The sequence below is a fragment of the Protopterus annectens genome, chromosome 11.part0 (assembly GCF_019279795.1).
Source record: "Protopterus annectens isolate FY-2018-M chromosome 11.part0, PAN1.0, whole genome shotgun sequence".
Taxonomy (NCBI): Eukaryota; Metazoa; Chordata; order Ceratodontiformes; family Protopteridae; genus Protopterus; species Protopterus annectens.
Window position 1 is genome coordinate 434499909 of NC_056745.1, and position 7500 is coordinate 434507408.

Here is a 7500-nt window from a genome sequence, read left to right on the forward strand (position 1 = left end):
TCAAAGTTTATTATTTACTTAGCTAAATGTACAGTATGTTCTGGAGGGTGGCCTAATGGTTAAGGTGTTTGCCTTACAAACACAAGGTACAGGGTTTGAATCTCACAGGGGGATAATTGGCTAGGCTTAAAATGGCTCGCAAGGGCAGTTAGCCTAGTACTAATCTATGAACCTATGAACCTATGGATACTATGTATGTAAAACTGAGAGGTATTTCAAAAAGCAGATATACGCACATTTATATAGTATCAGGACTAAGGACAATAATAATGCACTTTATGGACACACAGAGTCAATGGGAATAGAACACACTTTTAAATTTTCCATTTTGGAAAATATAAAAATGGATCCTAGGGGAGGCGACATCAGAAACTTGTTGGCTTATAAAGAAGTCTGGTGGCAATTATTAACTGATGCATATACGCCACCAGGTCTGAACGATCATATATCTATTAAGCCACTTTTGTATAACAAATGACTGTAGTACTAGGTTGGCAATGTATATAATACTTTAGCATTTGTTTGATAGGATTTTATATTAAGTAATTGTGTTACAGTGTGTAAGTATATTTCTTACACACTAATAACTTTTTTATACATTACTTTTTTATACATTAGTTTTTTATACATTACTTTTTTATACATTAGTTTTTTATACATTACTTTTTTATATATTAGTTTTATATATGTTTGGCTTGCTTGTAAGGATGTGACAACACTGATATTTATTGAATGTGTCTGGTGTGATTTTTGACAATTTGTATTCAGAATGTTGCCACTTTAAGAGATCTGGCGCCAAATAGGTTATTTAAACAGTTGGATTCAGTGTTTGAGTTGTTCTGATGAAGCTCACTATGTGTGAGTGAAAGCGCTTAACCTTTATTTTAATAAATGGAATTTGATTTTACTTTGAGTCTGTGGATACTATCAGTCAGATATTACTGAATATTGTACTTAACTGAGTGTGGCAGGTGTGTTTTTCAGTTAGTGGCGTTTTTGCACTTAATAGATACCACTTTTGGAATCTTTCAGATTACCCTTTAGGCGTTCCTGTTTATGGTTTGTGCCTCTGGACTATTTTTCATTAACAGGTGGTGTATGCCTGTCTGACTGTTTGGCGTTTGAAGAGGAAGACGGCAAGGCAGGTTGATGAGTTTCAGATAAGCGGATACAGGTGTTCTATTTCCGCAGTTTCATTTATCATATTTGCAATGGCCCTGTTCTCATGATCTCCAGAAGCCAAAAAAAAAATGAATACCCACTTTAGAGGTACACAGTGCTGAAGTATAATCATCATCTGGCTAGCTTCCACTTCAAGTTCAATGCACATGTTGTCAGTCATCACAAAGTCTCAATTTTCCTACCCATAATGCAGAATAAGGTCATTTCCTCAGTGCTCTGTCCAGCTTTCACTCAGTGATGATGAATACAACCCAGGGTCACCCCTAAAATTAGGCTAGAAACCTAGTGAGACTAGCCTGGTTAACAAAACATTATAAAACTAAATAAAAAATGTTCACACACATGCCTTGAAGTCCACCACCTTTTCTGCTATATCTGCTGCCTTGTTGCCCTACTGCCCTCTCCTGAAGTCAATAGAGAGGCCATCCGCAATGTGTTTTTTCAGCTGTCTGTTTGTCATATTGCTGTAATTGAGTGCAAAATGATTGTCAGGCCAACCATAGATCTGTCTTCCACTAGTTACAGTAGTACACTAGTACACCACCAGTGCTAGGCCACTAGCATCAGTAAGGTTACATATCTTTGATCTATCTGTGTGGTCATAACTTTGATGAGGTACAAGGTAGAATGGAGCACAGCACAGCACATTTATTTCTATCAGTAGCCACGTCATGTGATGCATCATACAATGAACTATAAACGGCAAGTAAAGATCTTTTTTAATATCATGATTTTGACTCCCCGTATCCTCTAGACCATCAAACTCCCTCCCCCAGACAGACCCGGCCCATTCATTCAACCATCTCTTGAGTTGGTCATCAGAAGAAACCAGAGGGAAGGACAAGAGCTAGTGGCCATGGCTGCTATCCTGCTGGGGAAAACATTTTATTTTTAATCCTCCTATTCATGCCTTCTGTTGGCCAGAAAGCACTACACAAAACCTGCTATAATGACCCTTGTGTAGGTTTGCACAGTTATGCACACCAACCATCTGCTCCTGACTCTTTCTTGAGACAGTAGTGAAACTTGGCTTCTTTTCCTAGTTGGCACTTCTGTGGTTGGAGTAGACTAGTTCACTCCCAATAGAATGGGTCAGTTGGCATTGGCTGATCACTCTTTATTCTGACCAGTTCCACCTTTGCCCAGGCCACAAGTGGAACTTGAGTCAGGTGTTGTGCACTCCACTGTTCCATCCTTCTGCACCACAAAGCCCACCAACCAAGGCACACCTATTTAAAAGTGAATAAAATAATTGTCTGATTTTAAAATTATTGTATATGTTTTAAATAACATTGCTAGGATGCAAATCAGTTTCCAGCTGCTAGACTTCTTCTTGTTGCCTATGTTATGCATAACAGCCACATTATCCTCTGATCTACACCCAAAGTCACCATCATGGTATTAACCAGCCCTGCTGGGTGAGCAGAAGGTAAAATACTCCGTCTCTTAATCACCATGGCATTTTATCATTAATCAGCACAGATTATCTCAATATTTCACAAGAGCATTCTAGTCACTTATGTTCTGCCTCAGCAAACAGGAGTAGCAGTAATATATTAATTTTCAGAAGATAATAGCAGACGACATTGTCTGAGTATCTTCTTTTACATGTTATATGTTATCATAGCACAGAAGTCATGACCCAAGTCCAACAAATCAAAAAAAAAAAATGAACAAGTAAAAAAATTTCTACAAATCAGCATTTATAAATAAGTGAAAATGAACATTATTTTTGTATAGTAAGGGAAATGCCTACAAGAAACCATCCAGGTGCAACTAACCATAGGCAAAACTGCTCTACAAATTGTAGCATGCTACAGGCCACCCTCTTAAACTCAGGAACCCCACACAGCCTTCCTGAAGACACTGGAGGGTATAAATGTATCTCCAAACACCATCATATTGGGTGACTTCAACTACCCGAATATAGACTGGGAACATTACTCAAGCCCTAACTTTCTAGCCCAACGGTTCCTGGAGTTCATAAATTCAAATGCCATGGAACAGCTAGTCACTGTTCCCACGAGAGGAGAAAATATACTAGATCTCATTATCACAAACATGGGGACAAAATGCTCCACACGAAGTATATCCCTCATTGGTGAGATCTGATCATAAACTAATCTCACTGGAAATCCACATCCCGCCCCCACCCCAAACAAAAGAGACCACAGTGAAGAACTTCTCTAAAGCAAACTTCACACTACTCAAGACTGGTGTGGTATCCTTCAAGGCCCCTGAGCCAGTGGAAACCACAACCCAAGCTGCGGAAGCCCTTACAAATGCCTTCTATGAACACCTCCAGGACTGCATGGATCAGACAATCCCAAATAAAACCAAGACTCTTTCCACAAAGGGCAAACATCCAGTCTGGTGGACCCCAGCCATTAACAAACTTTACAATAAGAGGAGAAAGCTATTACATGATAGAACAAAATCCATAAAAGGGAAGTCACCCCTGATCATTATTAGTAAAAAAATACGAGCACTCATAAAATCAACTAAGGCCAATTTTGAGAGAAAAATTTCCATGGATTCAAAGGACAATCATAAGGCCTTTTTCAGCTATGTTAGGAACCTGGGTGGAAACTCCCAGATATGCTCAGAATTAGTCCAAAATGATACAAAAATCACTGAACCCACAGACATTGCCAACATACTGGCAGACAGGTTCAGTGCAAACTTCACCCTCTCCCCTAAAGGAGAGATAACTATCCCAGCGGAGTGTAGCCTCCCAGACATCTCAAATGCGCAGGTGAATGCTGCTCTCTCTAAAGCTAAAAACACAGCATCAATGGGACCGGATGGTGTCCCCGGCTGTGTGCTACATGAGCTAAATGAGGAATTAAACCCGCACATAAGGCAGCTGTTTAATCTCAGCCTTACCACAGGATACGTGCCCAAGGAGTGGCGTACGGCAACTGTGGTCCCACTCCACAAAGGCGGTGCATCTACGGACCCTGGTAATTACCGCCCCATAAGCTTAACAAGTCTAGTCTGCAAAGCTATGGAGAGGATCATAATGGAGCTCATAAACAAAGAGGACTTGCAGACATTGGACCCGACCCAGTTTGGCTTCGTCAAGGGCAGATCATGCCTTTTGAACTTGGTCGACTTCTTGAAACAGTCACCAAGGCCATTGATGAGGGAAAGGCAGTCCATACAGCCTACCTTGACCTTGCAAAGGCTTTTGACACAATACCCCACTCGGGTATTGTAGAAAAACTTACCAGCTTAAATGTAAACCCATATGTCACAAGATGGGTTGCAAACTGGCTTAAGGACAGAACCCACAGGGTTAGAGTTGCTGGCACTATGTCAGACTCCAAGCCGGTCACAAGTGGTGTCCCACAGGGCTCGGTCCTTGGCCCCCTATTGTTCGGCATCTACTTCTCAGAAGTACAGGCCAACATGGGAGGACTTTGGCTGACAAAGTTTGCAGACGACTGCAAACTGGGCGCCATAGTAGAAAGTGCATCGGGCACGGATATCCTTCAGAAAGGACTCATGGAAACAGATAGCTGGTGCCAGAGCCATGGCCTGAAGTTAAACGCCAAAAAATGTATAGTCATACCCTTCGGGAAAAACAAGGTAACCCCAAGCTACCATATAGGTGGCAATCCACTAAGCACAGAAGAGGTTATCAGAGACCTGGGGACCCAGGTTGACAGTGGCCTTTCTTTTGACACTCACGTTGCTAAAGTGGTTAGAAAGACCTTCTACATTGCCCACCTGATCATGAAGGGATTCACATCCAGATCTAGTGAGGTCATTGTTCCCCTGTACTCTTCACTTATCAGACCAATGATCGAGTACAATGCCCCATTCGGGATGTATCTCACCCGACATCTGCAGCAATTGGGGAGACCACAAAAGTTCCTCACCAAAAGGATAAAGGGACTCCAAAATCTGTCATATGCTGCCAGATTGAAGAAACTCCAGCTCTATTCAGTCGTATACCATCTGCTCAGAGGTGACATGTGCCTGACATACAAGGCCATGTCCAACCCGGAATTAATGGACATGCTCCACCTCAAAAAATCCAAATCCACCAAAACCACTAGAGCAAGCGACTTAAACCTTAGCACGGATATAAATAGGATGTGCTGGAGGGATAGATTTATCACTCAGAGACTCCCTATGCTGTGGAATAAAATCCCGGTCCATGTGAGGCAGAGCACCTCGCTGGCTCTGTTCAAGAGAAATCTTGACCTGTGGATGGGAGATCGTAGGTTTACCCCGGGAATCATCTCTGTGTCACTGCTGGACAGAGGCACAACAAACTAATGGGCACAGTATTTTTTCATATAAGGGGTGGCGTAAGCCACAAAACTTTGGGCTAGGCTTATAAATGCCTTAGGGCAGATAGCCTAGTATAAACCTATGAACCTAAGAGTCACAGGATGCATTTTCCAGCTATAACAAAAAATTACTTAAAATATGAATTAATTTATTTATATTTTATTTTACATTTGTTAACCGGGAAAGTCCAACTTGGAACAATGCCAATTTTCAGTGGTGGCCTGGGGAGAAATGCTCTATATGCATGTCTTTGTAACATGGGAGGAAACAGGAGCACCCGGAGGAAACCCACACAAATGTAGGGAGGACATACAGACTCCACACAGAAGGCACTCCAGCTGGAAATCGAACCGGAGAACCTCTTGCTGTGAGGCGACAACGCTACCGCTGTACCACTGTGCCATGTATGAATGGTGATAAACAGTAGGGGAGAAGAACAGCTAGCTGTTTGCTGTCAGTTTATTTTTACAGCATAGAATGTGTACTCCTTAGATTTGACAAACAACTAACAACTGATGGAACTGTGTGTGTTCAGTAAGCTACACATGCTGTGCAAAATTTATGAAAATGGAATAATTAGCTACATTTTAATATGCAGTTCATATCTGTATAAATAACACACCCTGTCCTTTTTAGTAGTTATCATTGGTCATATATGCCATGATATAAGACCATTTAAAGGTTAAGAAGGAAATTAGCCTTAGAGCTGTAGCCACCCTGCCCCATGCTTGGTCCACCTCTTCTTCCATTTATTACTGGCATCTCTGAGTTCCTGTGTGAATCCGTGCTCTACAATTCCACTCCTTGCAGCTTTTATTCCAGGGGCCCTAACAACTTCTCCATCAAACAGTAATCTCTGAAGTGCTTCAAACCGCCGTCCTTTGAGTTATTAACTGTGTTTCCTCATTGTCCATTCTGCTGCTCACCACCTTTCTTTCTTACCATTTTCATTATGAACATTCCATTTGATTCATAATGCTGTGTGTAAATACTGTGCTCTCATCCCACCCCTCTTGTCTCCCTTCTCTGCTCTGATGTGTAAATAGACCATTCTTTGCCATCCTCCAAGCTGAGGCCATTTTGTTCCTTTTCCAGAAAGGTAATACTTCATTTTACTAGACCAAATCCCCCAGTCTCTTTTTTTACTTTCCCTCTCTCTGTGTATATACCTACTGAGGTGGCCTTACAGGTGCCCTGTATGATGGCAGCATCATGTCAGCATTTCTTTAATCCATCCTCCTGACTATAACAATCCTAGAAGGCTTCCATGCAATTCATTCCCCCATGTTTTTCTTTAAGAATTACAGCTCAAATTACATACGTCTATAATTAACTCTGTACTTGAAGTCATGATCGAATATTATGATACTGCAGTCTGTACTAAAACAACAGTCATAATGTCATTCACATGATTATGAAATCAGGTAGAGGGAAGACAAGATGAAACAAACCAGATTAGTGCATCAGACAACAATAAAAAAAATGCCGGATAGTATTTTAGTGATAATAAATGAGAGGGGAACGCTATTCCACTTTCGACAAACCTGTGAATGAATGAGATTTTTGGTAATGTTGTATTCAACTTATCTGTAAATCATACTTTAATATCTGGCACTTAAGTATGAAAATCTAAAACAGATTTACTGTGGGTTACAGTAGATTTTAATGTCTGCAATTCATTCCATACTACTTTAATACCGTTTTGGAGTGGTTAGCGCCACCTTTTCATTTCTGACACGTAAATGCAGCACAGAGTAATACATTTGTCACCAATGAAGTTTCAGTGTTTTGATGAACAGATAAATCAAAGGCTGAGAAGTAAATCTATTGTGCTGTCAGGCCGCTTGTATGCTGCAATCAGTATATTTAAGCATTATCGACATTGACTGACTGCGTCCCTGCAAAACAACATTGCTGCTTCTTTCTACTCAATACAAAATTTTTGCTATATCAGGGTAATTCACTGTGCCTGTTAACCCTCATGTCTTGGGGTTGCATAATAGTGTTAAGTATTTC

The 7500-nt window shown here is 40.9% G+C and overlaps 1 protein-coding gene across 2 annotated transcripts in view; it reads left to right on the forward strand.

Annotated features, from left to right (window-relative positions):
• The window catches only part of DOC2A (double C2 domain alpha), a 1042537-nt gene that overhangs the window by 540744 nt on the left and 494293 nt on the right, over nt 1–7500 (forward strand). The window lies entirely within an intron of this gene.